Genomic DNA, 25,793 nt, shown 5'->3' with positions numbered 1-25,793 from the left:
CTTCACTATGTAAGTATGTAAGTCATCTCTATTAAACCACACCCCCTTTAAGCTACGCCCACTTTTCGCAGGCAATTTTTCTCTCCAAACCTAGGGCCCACTTTTGATCCTGCACATGGGCCCACTGATTTCATGATACGCCCCTGAGCGTCCCCCGCTCCCGCCCCCTTCTGTAGCTCCTGGGCTCTCCCATCCCCCAGGGAGACACAAGCTCGTGGGCAGCCTTCCCAGAAGAGTTGAAGCTATTATAGCTGCAAAGATAGTGTATGAATGAATGAATAAACATTCCGTATTCTTATATCCGTTCTTTAGGTGCAAAAATATAAGTTTTGGTTCTGCAGTAAATATAAAGAGCTGATAACTTTCTGGTCTGATTGCCTCTGGACTGTTTTCAGTCAGCATTGTTCCCAGTTCTCTATCTGCAGAACATCACCTCAATATGGTATAGACAGGGGGGGAGTATTCTGTAGTCCTAACACACTTCCCGTCCTAGGGTGACAACACAGCTTCTCCATAGATTCAGTACAGTGAGTGTTGTCACCCTAGGACAGGAAGTGAGTTACTGGCAGAAACACAAGGTGAAAACAAAGGAAAAAGAAAATGAATGCAGCCACCATATCTAAGGACTGCTCAGCTGTAGTGTATTACATTTTTGTGTTTGAGTTTAGATGTTCTTTAGTGATATTCTAATGCACATGATGGTGGGAAAGACAGGAATGAGATCAGTGGATGAGGAATGACACAATGGTAAAGTATGTGGCTCTCACCCAATCAAGGTTTATCCTGAAGTTGTGGCATATTGGTGAAGATTTGTCCCTGGATTCCATGCTGAATACATTCCCCATTATTCCCCGCCGTTTGCTTTCTATGCTGTTTTCAGGGTCAACAGCTTTTTGAAGAATCAGAACTACTATGTAATACTTCAGGACTTTTCAGGTTCTAAAAATCAGACAAATCTTTATAAAAATAGAAAAGAGATCTTTCATTTGTAAAGAATAAAATCTTGATAGAAATCTCCTGGAAGAGTAATAATGGCGAGTGTTCGGATCCATTCAGGTCTCAGGTCAGGTTAAAATAACCCAGCCAGCACAGAGTTCCTCCTTACGTCAGAGTGTGCAGAAATCCCCCTTACAGTACAAGGGAAGGGGAATGCTGCAGATTATGATCTACAGGGGAACACTGATATAAGGGGGGCTCTGGTGACCAGAGACCCCCTTATATCAGAGTCCACTGCGTTCCCCTTTCCATCAGAGTTCCCACTTACATCAGGGTCTGCAGCATTGCCCTTTACATCAGAGTTCCCCTTCACATCAGCGTCCACAGAGTTCTCTCTTGCACTGTAAGGGGGAATCCTGCAGACTGATGTAAAGGGGAATGCCGGGAACTCTGATGTGGGGGGGAGGGGGGACTCTGGTGACCAGAGACCACCTTCCACAGAGTGAATGCACTAAGGTGAGGGGTCCTGATATAAGGGGGAACCTTTATATTAGTGTCCCCTTACATTATTGTATTCACTCCCCTTTACATCAGTGAACCTCCCCCAGACTGGCCTGGCAGCATGGTCACTGACCTCCTCTCAGGTGCACCGTGCAGGGCTCAGTCAGTCAGCTCCAGTGGCTCTGGTTTTATCCTATAGTCTCTTCTCCACAGTCCACACATGTCTGACTTCTCCCGTGACCACCATCCTGACGGCGCTCCCACTCTTGAGTCCTCTCCAGACTCCCCCTCAGAGACTGCAGACATGATAAAAGACAAGAGATGGTCAGAGATTGCAGACATGATAAAAGAGATGTTAGAGGCTGCAGACATGGTACAGGAGAGGTGGTTAAAGGCTGTGGACATGATGCAGGAGGTGGTTAGAGGCTGCGGACATGGTACAGGAGATGGTCAGAAGCTGCGGACATGGTACAAGAGATGGTCAGAAGCTGCAGATATGGTACAGGAGATGGTCAGAAGCTGCAGAAATGGTACAGGAGCTGGCTAGAGGATGCGGACATGGTACAAGAGATGGTTAGAGGCTGTGGACAGCCATATTTCTTATGGGCGCCGCTACCGGTAACAGACATTTACGGGCAGCCTGTAAATTAAAGGGTGGTTGGCAACACTGCCCCACACAATAGTGTCCTCCTCTGCCTCCTTCCTTCACCCTCCCCTACAGTAATGTCCTCCTCTGCCCCCTCAAGTAGTGTCCTTCTCTGCCCATTTCATATCATGACCCCCCACTGCCGTGTCCTGCTGTGCCCCTTTCACCTCTCCACATCAGTGTCCTCCTCTGCCCTCTTCACCCCCTCCCCGCACAGTAATGTCCTCCCCTGCCCCCTCCATAGAGCGCTAGGAGGAAGTAATGTCACTTTAAAGCAGCGTTTCGCAAACCTTTTTGACATGGGGGACTGATTTTGTAGAAGACAAAAGGACTGGAGTGGGGGGTAGTTTCAAGGTTGACGGGGAATTCGGTGGCTGTGATTTGTCTGGCAAATGGCTGGTATTAGCACTTAAATCATCCCGACACCATGGTTGATATGGTGTCGGGATGATTGAAGCACATTATTTTTATTATTACATTGTAATATATAATAAAATAGTTCAACTCACCATAATGCAGAATCAGTGGGAACCCTGAGCTTGTCACTTGCCACCAGATGCAGTGTGCCACTGTCACCTGCTACCAGATGCAGCTTGTCACTTGCCACCAGATACAGCGTGCCACCATCACCATCCACCAGACACAGCTTGTCACTTGCCACCGTCGCCTGCCATCAGATGCAGCGTGTCACTTGCCCATGTTGTCTGCCATCAGAGGCAGCGTGTCACTTGCCGCTGTCGCCTTCTGCCAGATGCAGCGTGTCACTTGCCACCATTGCCTGTCCCCAGATGTAGCTTGTCACTTGTCGCTGTCGCCTTCTGCCAGATGCAGCTTGTCACTTGCCACTGTCGCCTTCTGCTAGATGCAGCGTGTCAATTGCCACTGTCGCCTTCTGCCAGATGCAGCGTGTCACTTGCCACCATTGCCTGTCCCCAGATGTAGCGTGTCACTTGCCATTGTCACCTTCTGCCAGATGCAGCGTGTCACTTGCCACTGTCGCCTTCTGCCAGATGCAGCGTGTCACTTGCCACGGTTGCCTTCTGCCAGATGCAGCGTGTCACTTGCCACCATTGCCTGTCCCCAGATGCAGCGTGTCACTTGCCACCATTGCCTGTCCCCAGATGTAGCGTGTCACTTGCCACTGTCGCCTTCTGCCAGATGCAGTGTGTCACTTGCCACTGTCACCTTCTGCCAGATGCAGCGTGTCACTTGCCACCCGCAGCTGGCCACCAAAAGCAATGTGTCACTTGCCACCCAAAGCCTGCCACCAGATGCAGTGAGCCACTGGCCACCCTCAGCCTGCCACCAGATGCAGCATGTCACTTGCCACCATTGCCTGTCCCCAGATGCAGTGTGTCACTTGCCACTGTCACCTTCTGCTAGATGCAGCATGTCACTTACCACCATTGCCTGTCCCCAGATGCAGTGTGTCACTTGCCACCGTCACCTTCTGCCATATGCAATGTGTCACTTGCCACCCGCAGCTGGCCACCAGATGCAGTGTGTCACTTGCCACCCGAAGCCTGCCACCAGATGCAGTGTGCCACTGGCCACCCTCAGCCTGCCATCAGATGCAGCATGTCACTTGCCACCATTGCCTGTCCCCAGATGCAGCGTGTCACGTGCCATCATCACCTTCTCCAAGATGCAGCGTGTCACTTGCCACCTGCAGCTGGCCACCAGATGCAGTGTGCCACTTGCCAACCTCAGCCTGCCACCAGATGTAGCATGTCACTTGCCACCGGCAGTGTTCTACTTGCCACCCTCTCTTTCCTTTCTCTTCAGCTGGTCATGCTGGGGGCTGCAGTTTCCCCCAGTCCTCGGGACAACATGTCCCACCATCCTCTCTGCTTCTTTTTTTTTCCTCTTGCCAATAGGAGAGGAAAGATATATAGTGAGTGGCTGTGCTAGCAAGCGCCTCTCCCAAGAACACAGCAGCAGCAGGAGGAGGAGGAGGCGTAGGGGGAGAAGAGCCTCTCCTCCTCCTCGTGCTGCTGTGTTCTCGGGAGCAGCGCTTGCCAGAACAGTGTGAGACACAGCCGCCCCGATTCTCTGCATTCTCTTCCCCACTGCTGACAGGAGGGAGAATGGGCAGGAAACAGAGCCCTCTTCTGACAGTGGTGGTTTAGGGGGGGGGGGGCAGCACAGTTTTTCCTTTTTGAAAGGGCAGTCCTGCAGGACACAGCTGCTAAAAGGAACGGCATTCCTGCAGGACTCGAGCCCTGCCTGTACCCCCCTATTGATGATCCTGATCCAGAGGGTGGACTGGAGTATTGGTAGAATGGAGTATGACCTGTGATATTGTCCAAATATACTGGAGAATGAACTGAAGTGTAAATGGATCAAACTGGGGGGTGGTCTGGGGTATCAGCAGATACTGGGGGGTGACTTGTAGCAAAGACATTTTAATAGATTAGACTTTACCTCCGACCAGTGCAGCTGATTAGTTCTGATCCTCAGAGCTTCCAGTGGTGTCTTGCCCTTTGTTCATGGTGACCGGTCTTCTCTGAGCCCCGGATTCTGCCTTTCGGGGACTCCTCTTCTCCATTCTGTGATCATTCCTATTCTTCCACCTTCACTGGCTGTGCCCTTTTATTCTGCCCTTCCACAAACAACTATCTTTACCAGAAACAAGATGGAAGACAAATAAAGAACTATTTAATAAAACATAAAAGTAGGCCAATCACATCCATATTTCAAGTGAAAGAAAATAGAACCACTTCACATCAGGTGTCTTCATTTGAGTTCCCCATAAATCAAGAACCCCAATCAGAGTACCTTCATATATCAGTTGCCACCACATATCAGATGCCCCATCAGAATATTGTCTTAGATCAGTTACCCCAATCAAGGTACCCCTTTATACCAGGTGTACCCTTACATCCAGTGTCCCCTTAACAGTGCCCCCTTACATCAGGTGTTCCCATAACAGTGCCCCCTTACATCAGGTGTCCCCTTACATCCAGTGTCCTCATAACAGTGCCCCCTTACATCAGATGTCCCCATAACAGTGCCCCCTTACATCAGGTGTCCACATAACAGTGCCCCCTTACATCAGGTGTTCCCATAACAGTGCCCCCTTACATCAGGTGTTCCCATAACAGTGCCCCCTTACATCAGGTGTCCCCATAACAGTGCCCCCTTAAATCAGGTGTTCTCATAACAGTGTCCCCTTACATCAGGTGTCCCCATAACAATGCCCCCTTACATCAGGTGTCCCCATAACAGTGTCCCCTTACATCAGGTGTTCCCATAACAGTGCCCCTTTACATCAGGTGTTCTCATAACAGTGTCCCCTTACATCCAGTGTCCTCATAACAGTGTCCCCTTACATCAGGTGTTCCCATAACAATGTCCATTTACATCAGGTGTTCCCATAACAGTGTCGCCTTACATCAGGTGTTCTCATAACAGTGCCCCCTTACATCAGGTGTTCTCATAACAGTGCCCCCTTACATCAGGTGTTCTCATAACAGTGCCCCCTTACATCAGGTGTTCTCATAACAGTGCCCCCTTACATCAGGTGTTCCCATAACAGTGCCCCCTTACATCAGGTGTTCTCATAACAGTGCCCCCTTACATCAGGAGTTCTCATAACAGTGCCCCCTTACATCAGGTGTTCTCATAACAGTGCCCCCTTACATCAGGTGTTCCCATAACAGTGCCCCCTTACATCAGGTGTTCTCATAACAGTGCCCCCTTACATCAGGAGTTCTCATAACAGTGCCCCCTTACATCAGGAGTTCTCATAACAGTGCCCCCTTACATCAGGTGTTCTCATAACAGTGCCCCCTTACATCAGGTGTTCCCATAACAGTGCCCCCTTACATCAGGTGTCCCCATAACAGTGCCCCCTTACATCAGGTGTTCTCATAACAGTGCCCCCTTACATCAGGTGTTCCCATAACAGTGCCTGCCCCCTTACATCAGGTGTCCCCTTACATCCAGTGTCCTCATAACAGTGTACCCTTACATCAGGTGTCCCCATAACAGTGCCCCCTTACATCAGGTGTTCCCATAACAGTGCCCCCTTACATCAGGTGTTCCCATAACAGTGCCCCCTTACATCAGGTGTCCCCAAAACAGTGCGCCCTTACATCAGGTGTTCCCATAACAGTGTCCCCTTACATCCAGAGTCCTCATAACAGTGTCCCCTTACATCAGGTGTTCCCATAACAGTGTCCCCTTACATCAGGTGTTCCCATAACAATGTCCCCTTACATCAGGTGTCCTCATAACAGTGTCCCCTTACATCAGGTGTTCTCATAATTGTGTCCCCTTACATCAGGTGTCCCCATCAGGTGTCCCCATAACAGTGCCCCCTTACATCAGTTGTCCCCATAACAGTGCCCCCTTACATGAGGTGTTCTCATAACAGTGTCCCCTTACATCAGGTGTCCCCTTACATCAGGTGTCCTCATAACAGTGCCCCGTTACATCCAGTGTTCTCATAACAGGGTCCCTTACATCAGGTGTTCTCATAACAATGCCCCCTTACATCAGGTGTTCCCATAACAGTGCCCCCTTACATCAGGTGTTCCCATAACAGTGCCCCCTTACATCAGGTATTCCCATAACAGTGCCCCCTTACATCAGGTGTTCTCATAACAATGCCCCCTTACATCAGGTGTCCCCATAACAGTGTCCCCTTACATCAGGTGTCCCCATAACAGTGCCCCCTTACATCAGGTGTTCCCGTAACAGTGCTCCTAGAAATCCAAAACCCCAATCAGAATATCAGATATCAAATATTCATCTATCAGTTGCCCCCTTCAATGAGCCCCCATATATCTGTAGCACTGCCCCCCTAGGGAGCTGCTCAGTGTGGATTCCCCTGGGTTACCCATAGCAACAGTCTGTAAAACTTATCACTTTATGACTTGGCTCAGACAATGAACAGTCAAGGGAATTTGGTTTTTGTGTTTAATTTTAGAACTTGGATGGGAGAAGGGATGAGTGGGATACTCCAACTTGAACTATGCACAATTTCTGAGGAAAACTGACTGTAGTGTGTGCGGCAAGGCCGCTGCTTCACCTTGCCACTTCACCTTGTGAAGTAAAATATATGTTCCTGAATGAATTCCTCTTCAGGGTCCTAACCTAGCACCCCCTTTCTCACTTCCCATGCATGCTAGCCCTTGTCCACTGACTCTCCACTGGAGTGGTCCCCTTACTGGGCAGACCCCTGGCAAGCTTCCCAATACTCAAGGACACTGTTTTTCCCTGGGTTGCTCTGCCTTCAGCTCCACTCGTCAGTATCCTGGCCCTCCTGGCTCAGCATCACACACTTGGTCCACTAGGCCGACCGCCTGTGACCACCTTCCTTGCTGACAACCGTCACCCTCCTCCTGGGACCTGACTTCCTGCCCAAAGACACCCTGTCACATGTGCCCCCAGCTTTTATGACCTATCCCAGAATGCACCACTGTTTTGCCAACCCATTGGGACAGCCACAAAAGCCTGTGTGTCACTGGCTGGGTTTCCTCCACTGTCCAACAGGCTCTCCCATTGGATACAGCGGGGACACTCCCTCAGCCCAAATGAATCACACCCTGGACACATGCAACAGGCAGAACTAACAATCGGGCTCCCCTGATAAGCAGATAGAGCTGCTAAGCTTTTACCAACCTAGCACCTACCTAGGAGGGTACTACATCCACCCCCCACCAAAATTGAGGGACACAATAAACGCACATGCGCACTAGAGGGACACAATAACCGCACATGAGCACTAGAGGGACACAATATCCACACATGGGCACTAGAGGGACACAATAACCGCACATGAGCACTAGAGGGACACAATAACCGCACATGTGCACTAGAGGGACACCACCGCACATGGGTACTACAGGGACACAATATCCGCACATGTGCACTAGAGGGACACAATAACCGCAGATGCGCACTAGAGGGACACAATAACCGCACATGCGCACCAGAGGGACACAATAACCGCACATGCGCACCAGAGGGACACAATAACCGCACATGCGCACTAGAGGGAAACAATAACCGCACATGCGCACCAGAGGGACACAATAACTGCACATGCGCACCAGAGGGACACAATAACCGCACATGCGCACTAGAGGGACACAATATCCACACATGGGCACTAGAGGGATACAATAACCGCACATGCGCACTAGAGGGACACAATAACCGCACATGTGCACTAGAGGGACACAACCGCACATGGGTACTAGAGGGACACAATATCCGCACATGCGCACTAGAGGGACACAATAACCGCACATGTGCACTAGAGGGACACAATATCCGCACATGCGCACTAGAGGGACACAATAACCGCACATGCGCACCAGAGGGACACAATAACCGCACATGCGCACTAGAGGGACACAATATCCACACATGGGCACTAGAGGGACACAATATCCGCACATGCGCACTAGAGGGACACAATAACCGCACATGCGCACCAGAGGGACACAATAACCGCACATGCGCACTAGAGGGACACAATATCCACACATGGGCACTAGAGGGATACAATATCCGCACATGCGCACTAGAGGGACACAATAACCGCACATGCGTACCAGAGGGACACAATAACCGCACATGCGCACTAGAGGGACACAATAACTGCACATGCGCACTAGAGGGACACAATAACCGCACATGGGCACTAGAGGGACACAATAACCGCACATGGGCACTAGAGGGACACAATATCCACACATGGGCACTAGAAGGACACAATAACCGCACATGCGCACTAGAGGGACACAATAACCGCACATGGGCACTAGAGGGACACAATATCCACACATGCGCACTAGAGGGACACAGTAACCGCACATGTGCACTAGAGGGACACAATAACCGCACATGGGCACTAGAGGGACACAATAACCGCACATGGGCACTAGAGGGACACAATAACCGCACATGGGCACTAGAGGGACACAATAACCGCACATGGGCACTAGAGGGACACAATAACCGCACATGCACACTAGAGGGACACAATAACCGCACATGCGCACTAGAGGGACACAATAACCGCACATGCGTACCAGAGGGACACAATAACCGCACATGCGCACTAGAGGGACACAATAACCGCACATGCGCACTAGAGGGACACAATAACCGCACATGGGCACTAGAGGGACACAATAACCGCACATGGGCACTAGAGGGACACAACCGCACATGGGTACTAGAGGGACACAATATCCGCACATGCGCACTAGAGGGACACAATAACCGCACATGTGCACTAGAGGGACACAATATCCGCACATGGGCACTAGAGGGACACAATAACCGCACATGTGCACTAGAGGGACACAATAACCGCACATGGGCACTAGAGGGACACAATAACCGCACATGCGCACTAGAGGGACACAATATCCACACATGGGCACTAGAGGGACACAATAACCGCACATGAGCACTAGAGGGACACAATAACCGCACATGTGCACTAGAGGGACACAACCGCACATGGGTACTAGAGGGACACAATATCCGCACATGTGCACTAGAGGGACACAATAACCGCACATGGGCACTAGAGGGACACAATATCCACACATGGGCACTAGAGGAACACAATAACCGCACATGGGCACTAGAGGGACACAATAACCGCACATGGGCACTAGAGGGACACAATAACCGCACATGCGCTCCAGAGGGACACAAAAACCGCACATGCGCTCCAGAAGGACATATTCATGCATGCTATAGGAACACAATACCTGTGCAAGCACACTAGAATGGTGCAAAAACGGCAAATGCGCACTAGAGAGACACAACAGCCCTGCTTGCACACCAGGAGAACCCAATTAACAATAATTAATAAACACGCACGTGCGCAGGAAATAACATTATCATGAAACTTTCTCATCTAGTGGCCTCATCTCACCAGTTTATGGGATTGATTTTCAGGTTAAACCATTAAAAATTGGAGGGACAAGCAGGTGGAGTGGAACTTGTCAGGAATGCTAAAGTGCAGAAAACTAGTAAGGACCCCATGAGTACCCCTCCCCCCGTAGACCGTCTTCCTGCATTCCTAATGTCAGTCTATTGGAAAGCAAATCCGATCTTTCCGCAATCAAACTCCAATATTGCAAAAATGTAAGATTAGTGCCACCTTGTGGTAACATGGAGAGAATCACAAAGGAGACCCCTGTACTGCCTGTGTATAATGTACAGACTAGGCTTACACATACACAGTGTGACAGACTTCCAGGGGGTGCCGATGTGGACTCTGAGTGGACGGCATTTCGTTTGCATTGTCATGGACAGGATCTGAACTGAGGATACCAGTGCTGCAAGGCAGAAGTGCTAACCACTAAGCCACTCCACTGCCATGATCTAAGCGCTGTTCCTCAGTTTGCTCTGCGCATTATAAACTATTCCATTACGTCCTGCTGATCTCCTGCAGCCTCTATGTAGCCACTTCACAATTATACACAATCCAGTGATGGCTGCCTGGCATCAGTTTCCTGATGGTGACAACACTGGACTTTGCGCTGAAAAAGCCATACTAAGCTTGTACGACAACGCAAGAGCACAATTGGGGGACAGGGACAGAGCGTTGTCACCCCATACCAGGAAATGTCTTATATGGCAGGATCACCAGGGAATATTTTAACCACTTAAGCCCCGGAGGATTTGGCTGCTCAAAGACCAGGCTCTATTTTGCGATTTGGCACTGCGTGACTTTAACGGACAATTGCGCGGACGTGCGACGCTGTGCCTAAATGAAATTGACGTCCTTTTTGTCCCACAAACATAGCTTTCTTTTGGTGGTATTTGATCACCTGTGCGATTTTTACTGTTTGCGCTATAAACAAAAAAAGAGCGACAATTTTGAAAAAACAACAATATTTTTTCACATTTTTTTTATATTAAATCCCCCCCCCCCCCCCAAAAAAAAAAAATTAAAAAATCAAAATTTTTTAACATTTTAGGCCAATTTGTTTTCTGCTACATATTTTTGGTGAAAAAATCGCAATAAGCGTAATTTGATTGGTTTGCGCAAAAGTTATTGCGTTTACTAACTACGGGAAAGATTTTTGTCATTTTTATTGTTTTTTTTTTTTTAACTAGTAATGGCGGCGATCTGCGATTTTTTTTTGTGGGGCTGCGACATTGCGGCAGACATTTTTGACACTTTTGGGGGTACCAGTGACATTACTGCAGTAATCAGTGCTATAAATATGCTCTGTTACTGTAAAAATGACACTGGCAGGGAAGGGGTTAACTTTATTAGAGATCAAGGGGTTAAGTGTGTCCCTAGGGGTGTGCTTCTAACTGTAAAGGGGCGTGGCTTTTGATGTAACCACAGAGACATACGATCCTACATAGGAGGATCATATGATCTCTACAGTTACATCAGGGAGAATGACAGACGGCTTTGTTTACATCAGCCGCCTGCCTTTCTCCGTCTCCAGCGGGAGATCGAGAATGGCCAGTGGACATCGGAGCCGCTGGTCAATCGCACTGGGATGGCAGTGAACGAGCGGGAGCGCGCCTCCGCGACGCGCTCTCGCCCCCTATTGGATCGCGGGCGAGTGATGTACCCATACGTCACTTTGCCCGGGGGGGGGGGGGCTGACCCCCGCAGTATATGTACTTGGGGCGGTCGGCAAGTGGTTAAAGAATAACTCCACTCTTGTTGAGAAGAACCCCCCCCCCCCCCCCCCTTGGGTGATCTCTGTACATTGCAGGGATTGTAGCAAACCTTGTTGTAGATTCCTTCCTTTTGTTATTCTGAAGAAATCATTGTTTGTTCCTCTGTGTCCATGTGCAAAGGGAATGTGAATGGGAGTGACTTTATAATTATCAATCAGCTGCTGCACCTGCAGGGCTTTAATGAAGAAAGTGGCAGGGTCTGCATCCCTGTAGACGTGATTTCCTATTCGGAGTATCTCACCAAAAATGTGATGCCCAAAAATCTGACTTGTATCTCAGTGCAGACTTCTGGGAAAATCAGCGAGCCAATCACACCAGCAGGAAATTGCGCTCTGTCTATATGTGTACACAGCGCCTCCAGGTGGCCATATTGCATTTTACAGAAAATTACAGCAACTGCAGATTAAAAACGGAAAGGTCATTTTTAACTGCTTGCCGACCGCCCGACGCAGATGTACTACGGGCAGGCAGCCGCTTCCAGGCAAATCGCCGTACATGTACGGCGCTTGCTCTGGGGAGTCTAGGGGGCGAGCGTGTGCCACTGGCGGCGCGCTCCCGCCCCCGCTCGTCAGCGGAGAAGCCGATACCGCGGGCAGGCGCCTCAGATTGCCACCTCGGATTGCCGTCTGACACCCGCGATCGCTCCCCGCTGAGAGAGAAGGACGGTCGGATGTTGTAAACACAGCTGACCGTTCTTCTCCCTGGAATGATCACAGAGCTCCTGTGATCCTTCTATATAGGATCACATGTCTCTATGATCATTTCACAAGCCACGCCCCCCCCCCCCCCCCCACAGTTAGAATCACTCCCCTGGGCTCACATTTAACCCCTTGATCACCAACAAGGTTAACCCCTTCCCTGTCAAAGTCATTATTACAGTAACAGTACATATTTTTAGCACTGATTACTGCAGTAATGTCACTGGTCTCCCCAAAAGTGTCAAAAATGTCAGTCAGGGGTCTGATCTGTCCGCCACAATTTTCGCAGTCCCGCTAAAAAAAAAAAAATATCGCAGATTACAGCCATTACTAGTAAAAAAAAAAAAAACACCACAACAACAAAAATGACATAAATCTTACCCTTAGTTAGTAAACGCAATAAATTTTGTGCAAACCAATCAAAATACGCTTATTTCATTTTTTTTTACTAAAAATATGTAGCAGAAAAATTGGCCTAAAATGTTAAAAAAATTTACATTTTTTAAATTTTTTTGGAATGTTATATAGCAGAATGTGAAAAAAATATTTTTTTCAAAATTGTCGCTCTTTTTGTTTTATTAGTGTAAAAAATAAAAATCGTACAGGTGGTCAAATACCACCAAAAGAAAGCTCTGTTTGTGGGGAAAAAAAGGACGTCAATTTAGTTTGGGTACAGCGTCGCATGACCGCGCAATTGTCCGTTGAAGTAACGCAGTGCCGAATTGCAAAATAGGGCCTGGTCATTAAGGGGGTAAAATCTTCCGGGGCGGAAGTGGTTAAGAACATACAATTACAATATAACTACTGTCACAATTCTATATATTATTTTTTTTTACTAAATTTTTTCCCCACGAAACTGGGAGTTGCCCTTTAATGATCGCTGCAAGTAAAAGGATTGGAAATGACATTGATTGATTGATTCTGCGTGTAGTCGGTGTGACATACCTGAAGATGAGCGATGGGCCCACGGTGCATCTGGGTGAGGGCGGAGTCATCTAGGCTGCCGAGGCGTTCAATTGGCTCCTTGCCCCAGGGGAAGTCGTACTGTATGAGGGTCATTTTCCTTCCGTCTTCGTCAGGGTGGTCACCGCTGCTGAATCTGGACGGCAACTGAGCAAACTGGACACAGAGGGGGGGGAGGGGTGAGAAAATAGCACCGTACAGTCAGGTCCAGGCATGCTTTCTCAGCATTTGGTCATATGTAAAAATACATTTTATAATATATATATATATATATATATATATATATACATACATACACTGCTCAAAAAATATTAAAGCAACACTTTGAAAACACCTCAGATCTCAATGGGGAAAAATATCATGATGGATATCTATACTGGTATGGACTGGGTAATATGTTAGGATCTATACTGGTATAGACTGGGTAATGTGTTAGGATCTATACTGGTATAGACTGGGTAATGTGTTAGGATCTATACTGGTATAGACTGGGTAATGTGTTAGGATCTATACTGGTATGGACTGGGTTATTGCGTTAGGATCTATACTGGAATGGACTGGCTAATGCGTTAGGATCTATACTGGTATGGACTGGCTAATGTTTTAGGATCTATACTGGTATGGAATGGGTAATGTGTTAGGATCTATACTGGTATGGACAGGGTAATGTGTTAGGATCTATACTGGTGTGGACTGGGTAATATGTTAGGATCTATACTGGTATGGACTGGGTAATGTGTTAGGATCTATACTGGTATGGACTGGGTAATGTGTTAGGATCTATACTGGTATGGACTGGGTAATGTGTTAGGATCTATACTGGTATGGACTGGGTAATGTGTTAGGATCTATACTGGTATGGACTGGGTAATGTGTTAGGATCTATAGTGGTAACTACTGGGTAATGTGTTAGGATATGTAACGGATCTTAGTACCCCAGCTGAGCACATCCGCCGGACCTGTGTCTCCTGTCTTCCAAACGCACCCACAGCCTGCGGAGAAGCCATATCCAGCCCTTAACCCCTCAATCACGAGACAATCCACACAGGTGTTGAGGGTTAACCATGCAGAGCTTAAACTGTTTATTACATTCCAAGACACAGTTTTACACACAGTTAGGGAAACTCCCTTTAGCCTGGCCACAGAGGGGGAAGGGGACAAGGAGCAAGCCAATGGGAACTGAACATTTTTACATTGAAACAGTCTCTTAATACACACCCCCTGCGGAGAAATGTCTCCAGCTCAGACCATTGTCCACACAATTAGACACAGAAACAGGAGGGGGGGGGGGGGATGGGTTGTAACATTACATTACATTAACTCAATGCCATGAGTCAGTTGTTCAGAGGATGAATAAAGGGAAAATAAAATGCAATGTCCCAAACTCATAAGAAAATGACACAAAGGGGTTTACAATCCAGGGACAGGGTGATCCGTCACCCATAGTGATGGTTAGTACCGTCACATCTCTTCCCCCCAAAGGTAGACTAATCCAGGTACTAGACCTCCAACTGGTCTGTGCCTGAGTTAGTCAGGTAACAAGTCCCAAAGAGTCAATGTCTGTTTGCCTGGATAATTTGTCGGCGTTGCCGTTTTGCTTCCCAGGGCAGTAGTGGATGGTAAAGTCAAAAGGCTGCAGTGCCAAACTCCAGTAGCTTCTGGCCCATAGTCTGTCAGTAGGAGGCTTGCGCACAGTCCCCTCCAAAACACACAGTGACAGTGGGTTCTGTCACATGTCTCCCCTTTTAAAAACAGACTAACGAGGTTCCTGACCCTCAACTGGTCTGGACCTGCGTTAGTCACAAACTTCCACCCCAGGCAACCAGGAAAAGTAAAAGTATGACTCTGGCGCTGGGGAGCAAAATTGCACATAGTGTCTCCCATGAATAAAAACAGCCGCTGCAGAGTGGGAACAGCTGTCTGCACTCCTCTGATCCGGGGCTGGGTTGCAGATATTGGGGGGAGCTGAATAATCCTCTGCCCTGATGCCAGCACTTCCGCTGGTAGGGAATGGAGGCTGGTAGGGCTATGCATTTGGGGAGAAAACGGTACTTGCTTTTCTCCTGGTGTAGTTACCAGCCGCTGAGAAGATATCTTGCAGGGACTGTCTCCCGGATTCTTCATCTCTGGTTCTGATGCTGGGCAGAGACCATCAGTGCTCTGTCCTGTAGCCAGCGCTTTTGCCGGGGGGATAAACACTGGGGTAGTGTCCAAGTGCTGGGGAAACGGCTCACTGAGGTCATCCCTCAGACTCCCTGGATCTAACTCTGAGGGTGGGCAGAGGCCAGCGGCACTCTGCCCCGTAGCCAGCGCTTCTGCTGGGGGGATGAACATTGGGGTAGTGTCCAATTTTTGGGGAGGGAGAATTGCTTCCTCTACTCCCGGTGGGGATATCTGCTGTTGGGAAAACAGCTCACGCGGATCCTCTCTCAGACTCTCCGGATCCAACTCTTTTTCTGATGCTGGGCAGATGCCAGGGGCACTCTGCCCTGTAGCCAGCGCTTTTGCCGGGGGGATAAACACTGGGGTAGTGTCCAAGTGCTGGGGAAAAGGCTCACTGAGGTCACCCCTCGGACTCGCTGGATCTACCTGTGAGGGTGGGCAGAGGCCAGCGGCACTCTGCCCCGTAGCCAGCGCTTCTGCTGGGGGGATAACCACTGGGGTAGTGTCCAAGTGCTGGGGAAACGGCTCACTGAGGTCACCCCTCGGACTCGCTAGATCTACCTCTGAGGGTGGGCAGAGGCCAGCGGTACTCTACCCCGTAGCCAGCGCTTCTGCTGGGGGGATAACCACTGGGGTAGTGTCCAAGTGCTAGGGAAACGGCTCACTGAGATCATCCCTCGGACTCCCTGGATCTAACTCTGAGGGTGGACAGAGGCCAGCGGCACTCTGCCCCGTAGCCAGCGCTTCTGCTGGAGGGATGAACATTGGGGTAGTGTCCAATTGTTGGGGAGGGAGAATTGCTTCCTCTACTCCCGGTGGGGATACCTGCTGTTGGGAAAACAGCTCACGCAGATCCTCTCTCAGACTCTCCGGATCCAACTCTTTTTCTGATGCTGGGCAGATGCCAGGGGCACCCTGCCCTGTAGCCAGTGCTTCTGCTGGGGCACCAGATGAGATACTCTGGACTTGCTGCTGATCACCATTTCCCAGCCTTCCAGCGCCTGTCTCAACTCCCCCTTCTGAGACCTTCATGCTATTAGCTTGTCTCGCTGCCTGGGGGACCTCCAGTGCGTTCCGGCATTCTAGCGCTTGCAGTGCCCTCTGTATCATCGCTGCTTCTTCCATTGCAGTTAGTACGGGAAAAGGCAGGGTCACCCCTGGCCCCATTTGCTTCTCATCTTCGTGACTGTCTGCTATTTCTCTCGGACAGTCCCAGGCAACGGGAGCCATGCCAGGCTGCTGATCACCGTCAAACAGCCGCTTGTAGGCAATCACGAGTTCCCATTCCTGCTCAACCAGGAACTCCAATTCCTCCAGGTCACACGCCCCGTCGGGGAGGTCCAGCTCCTCATCTCGGAAATCCAGAATGTGTTCCAGCTGCCACTCCTCATCGCTCCCAAAGTCTGGGTCTCCGTACATTTTTTGATGGAGCAGCCCCACGCCGCCATAGCCAACGCCTTCTGTCGGGCTGCCATCTGCTGTACCTGGCCACATTTGAGCCGCGAACCACCGGAGGGCTCTGTAGCTGGCGTCCAGCCTCATTTCCTCCTGGACCAATCTTCTGAGCTCCGTCTTCCCCTCATCTCGCGGTCGTTCCCTCAGGAACACCTCTCGCGCACGGTACTGCTTCCGGTACATCTCTGTGGAGGAGGGAAGGATCTTCCCCTGATGGTGCCGCTCGTGGCTTAGCGCCTCATGCCAGAGTTGCCGGCGGATCACATCCTCCCAGCCGAGCCTGGTGTGCTCTGTCACTGGTCCCCGATGGCGCTTCCGCATGCCTTGCAGCCTCCTCCCGAACTCCGCTCTCATGCTGGCTGGTCCCCGTATCACTCCTCGGCAGCTGCCCAGATCTTGAATCCTGGTGGTGGTTTGGATGTCCTGGACTGCAGGAGACATCCCACCGCTGCCAACCAATGTAACGGATCTTAGTACCCCAGCTGAGCACATCCGCCGGACCTGTGTCTCCTGTCTTCCAAACGCACCCACAGCCTGCGGAGAAGCCATATCCAGCCCTTAACCCCTCAATCACGAGACAATCCACACAGGTGTTGAGGGTTAACCATGCAGAGCTTAAACTGTTTATTACATTCCAAGACACAGTTTTACACACAGTTAGGGAAACTCCCTTTAGCCTGGCCACAGCGGGGGAAGGGGACAAGGAGCAAGCCAATGGGAACTGAACATTTTTACATTGAAACAGTCTCTTAATACACACCCCCTGCGGAGAAATGTCTCCAGCTCAGACCATTGTCCACACAATTAGACACAGAAACAGGAGGGGGGGGGGGATGGGTTGTAACATTACATTACATTAACTCAATGCCATGAGTCAGTTGTTCAGAGGATGAATAAAGGGAAAATAAAATGCAATGTCCCAAACTCATAAGAAAATGACACAAAGGGGTTTACAATCCAGGGACAGGGTGATCCGTCACCCATAGTGATGGTTAGTACCGTCACATCTCTTCCCCCCAAAGGTAGACTAATCCAGGTACTAGACCTCCAACTGGTCTGTGCCTGAGTTAGTCAGGTAACAAGTCCCAAAGAGTCAATTTCTGTTTGCCTGGATAATTTGTCGGCGTTGCCGTTTTGCTTCCCGGGGCAGTAGTGGATGGTAAAGTCAAAAGGCTGCAGTGCCAAACTCCAGTAGCTTCTGGCCCATAGTCTGTCAGTAGGAGGCTTGCGCACAGTCCCCTCCAAAACACACAGTGACAGTGGGTTCTGTCACAGGATCTATAGTGGTATGGACTGGGTAATGTGTTAGGATCTCAACTGGTATGGACTGGGTAATGTGTTAGGATCTATACTGGTATGGACTGGGTAATGTGTTAGGATCTATACTGGTATGGACTGGGTAATGTGTTAGGATCTGTAGTGGTATGGACTGGGTAATATGTTAGCATCTATACTGGTATGGATTGGGTAATGTGTTAGGATCTATACTGGTATGGACTGGGTAATGTGTTAGGATCTATACTGGTATGGACTGGGTAATGTGTTAGGATCTATACTGGTATGTACTGGGTAATGTGTTAGGATCTATACTGGTATGGACTGGGTAATGTGTTAGGATCTGTACTGGTATGGACTGGGTAATATGTTAGCATCTATACTGGTATGGATTGGGTAATGTGTTAGGATCTATACTGGTATGGACTGGGTAATGTGTTAGGATCTATACTGGTATGTACTGGGTAATGTGTTAGGAAGGAAAGGATGCCACATCGTCTGATGGAAATGAAAATTATCACCCTACAGAGGGCCGAATTCAAAGACACCCCGAAAATCAAAGTGAAAAAACAATGCAGCAGGGGAGTCCATTTTGCTGAAATTTCATTGCAGGACCTCAGAATGGTCCTCAGTAGTTTGTATGGCCCCCACGTGCTTGTATGCATGCCTGACAACATCAGGGGATTCTCCTAATGAGACGGCGGATGGTGTCCTGGGGTATTTTCTCCCAGATCTGGACCAGGGCATCACTGAGCTCCTGAACAGACTGAGGTGCAACCTGGCAGCGTCGGATGGATCAAAACATAATGTCCCAGAGGTGTTCTATTGGATTAAGATCAGGCGAGCGTGGGGGCCATTCAATGGCATCAATTCCTTCATCCTTCAGGAACTGGCTATATACTCTCGCCACATGTCCTGCATTGGCATTGTCTTGCACCTGGAGGAACCCAGGACCCACTGCACCAGCATAGGGTCTGACAATGGGTCCAAGAATTTCATCCCGATACCTAATGGCAGTCAGGGTGCCATTGTCTAGCCCAGTGGTTCTTAACCTTGTTGGAGGTACTGAACCCCACCAGTTTCATATGCGCATTCACCGAACCCTTCTTAATTGAAAAAATAAAATATGATTTTTTCAAATTCAAAACATAGGTATATATTTAGGTATATATTTATACATAGGTGCACAAAATGAACAAAATCATTAAAAAATAAAACCATAAAAAAAAAAAAAAAAAGGCTCCATAGCTCAGGGGTTAGAGCACTGGTCTTGTAAACCAGGGGTCGCGAGTTCAAATCTCGCTGGGGCCTCCCTGCAAGTGTTGGCGACTGTATCTCAAAAAACAAAACCATTAAGAACAAAGAACAAAACCATTAAAACATGGGGTGTCAGGAGGGCACACACTGGGGTTGGGGGGGTTGGGAGGGCATACTATGGGGTGTCAGGAGAGAACACACTGAGGGGGGAGGTGTTGGGAGGGCATACTATGGGGTATCAGGAGGGCACACACTGGGGGGGCTGGGAGGACATACCATGGGGTGTCAGGAGGGAACACACTGGGGGGAGGTGTTGGGGAGGGCATTCCATGGGGTATCAGGAGGACATACACTGGGGGGGGGGGTTTTGGGAGGGCATACCATGGGGTATCAGGAGGGCACACACTGGGGGGGTTGAGAGGACATAGCATGGGGTGTCAAGAGGGAACACACTTTGGGGAGGTGTTTGGAGGGCATACCATGGGGTGTTAGGAGGGCACACATTGGGGGGAGGTGTTGGGAGAGCATTCCATGGGGTATCAGGAGGGCACACACCAGGGGGTATTCACAATGCTTTATTGAACTAAATGAAAAGGACATGCATTTCCATCTGTCAGCTAACAGCACCTCTATGCTAAGCTGCAGTAACTCAGCAGACGTAGCATAAAGGTCCTTGTAAACAAATTCACCATGTACAGCTAGCTGAGCCTACCTCCAGGAACATTCACTCGGCTCCCTCTGCTCAGCTGCTCACACTTCCCTCTTTCAGGCAGGCGCGATCTCCGTGGTCAGGTACATCCCCATCCTGCCCACTCACGCAGCAAGCAGCCTGCAGGAGATAGGCTGGAAACCTGCTGGGGGAGGTACAGGGGGCGGAGTGTCAAGTGTCTATGTGTAATGGCTGTGAGTTGTCCCGACCGCAGCTCTGATTTCCCGGGGTGCGCTCGGCCTCACAATCAGTAATATTTTCTCGGGGGGAGCAATTGCCCCTTTGTCCCCCCCGCCGAACCCCGGAGACTGACTCACCGAACCCCTGGGGTTCGATCGAACCCAGGTTAAGAACCACTGGTCTAGCCTGTAGAGGTCTGTGTGTCCCTCCATGGATACGCCTCCCCCAGACCATCACTGACCCACCACCCAACCGGTCATGCTGAACGATGTTACAGGCAGCATAATGTTCTCCACATCTGTCAGGAAAGAAAGACGCCTCTAAGTGCAGTATTAAAAGGATTTATTATTTGGTGCAAGGGATTAAAAAAAAAAAAAACACTTACAAGATGGCAGAGATAACAGACATGTATTAATTGTCCTCTTCTGGTTTGCTGTGTCCTCTGTCTGCTGGGTGAGGGAGGATGAGAGAGTTGTCCTGCAGCTGTCTGGATTCCCTGGTGACGTGGAGGAACGAGGAAGCGGAGAGGCAAATGGCGACCCAGGTTTCAGAACCAAGCTGGAACGCACACGGCTGATATGCCCAACGCCTTCTTCCGACGCCATAACGCAGGGCTTGACAAATTTTCCTGAAATCTAGGAGCCAGCTAAAAAAGTTAGGAGCCAGTTTTTTTTTTTTAAACTAACAACCAGGCTTTATTTAATAAAACGGATACTAAATTTACACATAAATACGACTAGAACCCCACTCTCCTCTATAGCACAATTGGATGAAAACAGACTGTCTGTCTCTTTCCATCCGATGCCATCTGATCCGATCCACGGGATGGATAGAAAATAGAACCACCATCCGTCTGCTTTTGGTGGACAGGATCAGATGGCGGCAGATTACTGCTCCATAGAGGAGAATCAAGGGTCCGATCAGGTCTGCCTGAAAAACTGACAGGCGGACCTGATCAGACAGCCCGTGTGAAAGGGGCCTTCGGCTGTGGCATGGCAATGAGGAAAAAAAAAAAAAGGATATATATATATATATATATATATATATATATATATTTTTTTTTTAATAATTGGAAAAAAAGAATTTTTTTTTAATAATTAAAAAAAAAAGAAAAAAATATATATTTTTTTTTTTTTTACATTTAAAAAATAAATTAAATAATAATAACCACACTCCCTGTCAAAGGTAACTAACTGGACAGGGAGATGGTAATGAATAAATTGAGAACAAAAAGGCAGTGGAAACAGTCACTACAACAGTCATTACTCCCGGCCTCCACAAGAGGGCGCCAGTTCCCCATTGGAAGCCTGTCATCTCAAGTAGGCCGAAAAGCCGGGGCCTCAATTTTCGGACGGCCCGGAAGTCCGTGCACTCCGTGCGCGGAAGTCCGGGCAAAAATGACAGGACACCTTCTGCAGAGCACCCCCAGGCGCGAGGTCGCTAATTCTAGTCGCAAATGCGACCTGGCGCCCGGGGATTGTCGAGCCCTGCCATAACGTGTTTCAGAGCATGTGCGGCTCCTTCGTCAGACCTAAGCCCATGTTTGTTCAGCAGGCACAGAGTCAGAGCCTTGTGTTCAAACTCTCCGTTGAGAGCCAACTGACGACCTCCCGGCCCTTTCGACTTCCTCTGTCCAATCAACGCCTCACAAGACCATCAGGATAGGATAGTCTTGTGAGGAGTTGATTGGACAGAGGTAGCCAAAAGGGTCGGGAGGCCATCGATTGGCTTTCTGAGAGTTTGAACACAAGGCTCTGAGCCTGCTGAACAAACATGGGCTTAGGTCTGACAAAGGAGTCACACATGCTCTGAAACGCGTTACCGCCCAACGCTTTCCCCTGACGCCATACAGGCCACGAGCGTTGCAGCTTGGTTCTGGAACCCGGGCCACCATCTGCCTCTCCGCTTCCTCGTTCCTCCACGTCACCAGGGAATCCGGACAGCTGCAGGACGGCTCTCTCATCCTCCCTCACCCGGCAGACAGAGGACACAGCAAACCAAAAGAGGACAATTAATACATGCCTGTTATCTCTGCCATCTTGTAAATGTTTTTAATCCCTTGCATCAAATAATAAATCCTTAGAATTCTGCACTTAGAGGCGTCTTTCTTTCCTTATATGATCCTATAGAGCTGCTTCTCACACAAGTGCTGCCCTCAGTGCAACCGCTCTACCGCAACAAAGGACCAGACAGCCTTCCTCACCAGAGCGCTGTAACGCTCCTGCGTTTTTATTATAGGCTGGATTTGCAGCTGCAAAATCTCCACTCAGTAGTCATGTAGAGATGTGTTGCATACCAGATCCAACTCTCCAGGACTCATCACCGTGGGCCTGTCAGCTTCAACATACAGATATATACACACTCAATGAGATGTTCCTGGAGTGATAGGATGTATATGATAGTATGAAGGTGATGTGCTGAAGGGACAGGTGTGAACAGTGACAAGGATGGTAATCACTTGATAGGTTTTGTATAGGAGAGTTCAAGATGGTATTTAGGAATGCAGATAGGTTAGTATCGAGTATGCTAACAGGTGGTGAGGACAGCAGATGACAAATACAGGATAGACTAACCCAGAGCAAGGATAGATAGTAGTAGACAGGAGAGCTAGCAATCTATGCAGCAGTGCAGATGATAGATGGTAGTAGGCTGAAGAGCTAGCAATCTATGTAACAGTGCAGATGATAGGATAGTATAGATAGGTAGTAACAGTCCTTAATGTACATAGGTAGATAGTGCAATAAGGTTATGGAGGGTTCCCCTGCGGGGTACTTATCACTTGTAATGTTAGTAGTTTAGAGAGGTCCAGTAGATAAGGGATGGTCCGGTAGCGAGATACAGGGATCAGTAGCGAGGTTCCGGTCTGCTCCAGGTAGAGGGAATAGCTGGAGGTTCCGATCGAGAGACAGGCTTGAAAGCATGTGGATAACAAGGCAGGTTGAACGAACAATGTGAGTGAGACTGCCGGCGGTTGAAATAGCCGCTCTGCGGCGCTCAGCAGTGACATCATCGTTCTTAAAGGTATATGCGTACCACCTGAAGAGAAAGGTGGGACGCATTACAGAGGAAAGTGGTGATTAAGGGTACCGGAGGTACCAGAATCTTACAGTACCCCCCCCCCCTTAAGGCCGGCTCCGGAAGGCCTATAGGACAGGTTTCTCTGGGTGTTTCGAGTGAAAGTTCCGTATAAGTCTAGGCGCATGAATATCAGAGGTATCTAGCCAGGTGTTGTCTTGGGGTCCATAGTTCTTCCATCTTATGAGATACTGGAGTCTTCCTCTATGGATGCGAGAATCCAAAATTTCCTTGATCTCATACTCTTCTCCGCCTTCAACTTGTATTGGAGGTGGAGGCAAGATGGTAGGCCTTATTCCTTGGTTAGGAACATGGGGCTTCAGTAGCGACACATGGAAGATGGGATGGATCTTGAGATCTGCTGGTAGGGTGAGCTGTATTGCAGCTTTTCCGATAAGTTTTTTAATTGGGAACGGTCCCGAAAATAAAGGTCCAAGCTTCTTGCTAGGGATTTTTAATCTTAAGTTCTTTGTCGATAGCCAAACAAGGTCCCCAATAGCATACTGAGGAGAAGGTCTTCTACGAAGGTCGTAGTACTTTTTTTGTTGACTGTGAGCGTGTGATATAGTGGTATTGAGTAAGCCCAAAGAGTCTTTTATTTGGGTAAGGTAATCCGAGGCTACTGGGTTACTCGATGGCAGGATGCGTGGTGGAAGAAGAGTGGGATGAAACCCATAGTTCAAGTAGAACGGACTTTGCTTCGTGGTACTGTGGGTTGCGTTGTTGTAAGCAAATTCTGCTAGAGGAAGGAGATCCACCCAATCATCCTGCAAGTATGATGTGTAGCAACATAGATATTGCTCAATGCACTGGTTGACTCTTTCAGTCTGTCCGTTGGTCTGAGGATGGTAGGGAGAAGTGAGCTTTCGCTCAATGCGTAAAATTTGACAAAGTGCTTGCCAAAATTTAGAGATGAATTGTGAACCACGGTCGGACAAAAGAGTTTTTGGAATTCCATGCAACTTAAACACATGTTTCATCAGTAGTTCTGATGTTTGTTTAGATGAAGGTAGTCTACGGATAGCAATGAAATGTGCCATCTTTGTCAAGTGGTCCACTGACACTAGGATGGTATTAAATCCTTTAGAGGGTGGTAGTTCTACTATGAAATCTAAGGATACAACTTCCCATGGAACCTGGGGTATTGGTAGACTACAAAGTAGTCCAGATGGTTTTGTGGTGTCAGTTTTGGACCTTGCACAGATGTCACATGAAGAAACAAATTTTTGTACAGACGTCTTCATATCAGGCCACCAAAACTGCCTGGTGAGCAAATTAAAGGTTTTCGTTATACCCTTATGTCCTGCCATGGGCACATCATGCGATAACTCCAAAATCTTGGTGCGCATAGTAGGGGGTATGTAGAGTTTGTCATTGTAATAGAGGAAGCCTTCTGCATCAGTACTTAGTTGTGGTGGAGGTGAATCCATTCTTATACTGTGCAAAATCTCTTCCTTCAAGGAACGGACAACACCAATAATGCGTTCATAGGGTATTATGGGAATGGAAGGGATTTCGGCGCAGTTATCTTCGGTTAATCGTGATAGCGCATCCGCTTTTTTATTTTTGTCTGCAGGCGTGTAGGTCACTAGGAAATTAAATCTTAAAAAGAATAATGACCATCACACCTGCCGGTGGGAGAGAGTCTTGTTAGTCTGGAGGTATTGAAGGTTTTTATGATCTGTATATATGAGTATTGGTAACTGGGTACCTTCGAGCAGATGTCGCCAATTCTCCAGTGCCAGTTTTATGGCAAGCAACTCCTTTTCACCCACTGGGTAATTCACCTCTGGGCTGCTTAGTGATTTTGAAAAGAAAGCAACTGGGTGGAGTGATGAAGTGTTTGTTGGTCGTTGGGAGAGAACTGCTCCTACTGCCATATTTGACGCATCTACCTCTAGAATATATTGGAGGGATGGGTCTGGATGGCGTAGTATGGGAGCAGAAGTAAAGCTTGATTTTAACAAGCAGAAAGTTTGATTTGCTTCTTCTGACCATTTGAATGTTTTTTTTATACTTGTCAGTTGTGTGAGAGGTCTAACAATAGCGGAAAAGTTCTTGATGAACTTCCTATAGAAGTTCGAGAATCCAAGGAATCGCTGTAGGGCCTTATGAGTTGTTGGTATAGGCCAGTCTTGAATACAGGATATCTTACTCATATCCATCTTAATTCCAGTTTTGGATATGAAGTATCCTAGAAATAATATTTCTTCTTTATGAAATAGACATTTTTTTAATTTCACATATAGTCTGT

The 25,793-nt window shown here is 48.6% G+C and overlaps 1 pseudogene across 1 annotated transcript in view; it reads right to left on the bottom strand.

The window, feature by feature from the left end:
• LOC309552505 (DNA polymerase subunit gamma-2, mitochondrial-like) overlaps positions 1-13,521 on the bottom strand; it is a 128,041-nt pseudogene extending 114,520 nt beyond the window's left edge. Inside the window, exon 1 of the transcript in view lies at positions 13,408-13,521. The product of the transcript in view is annotated as a DNA polymerase subunit gamma-2, mitochondrial-like (transcript). The remainder of the gene's footprint in view (positions 1-13,407) is intronic.
• Between the last annotated feature and the right edge of the window lie 12,272 nt (positions 13,522-25,793).

The sequence above is a fragment of the Pelophylax lessonae genome (genome assembly GCF_965119305.1).
Source record: "Pelophylax lessonae genome assembly, chromosome: 4".
Taxonomy (NCBI): domain Eukaryota; kingdom Metazoa; phylum Chordata; class Amphibia; order Anura; family Ranidae; genus Pelophylax; species Pelophylax lessonae.
This window is presented reverse-complemented; position numbering and strand designations above follow the sequence as displayed.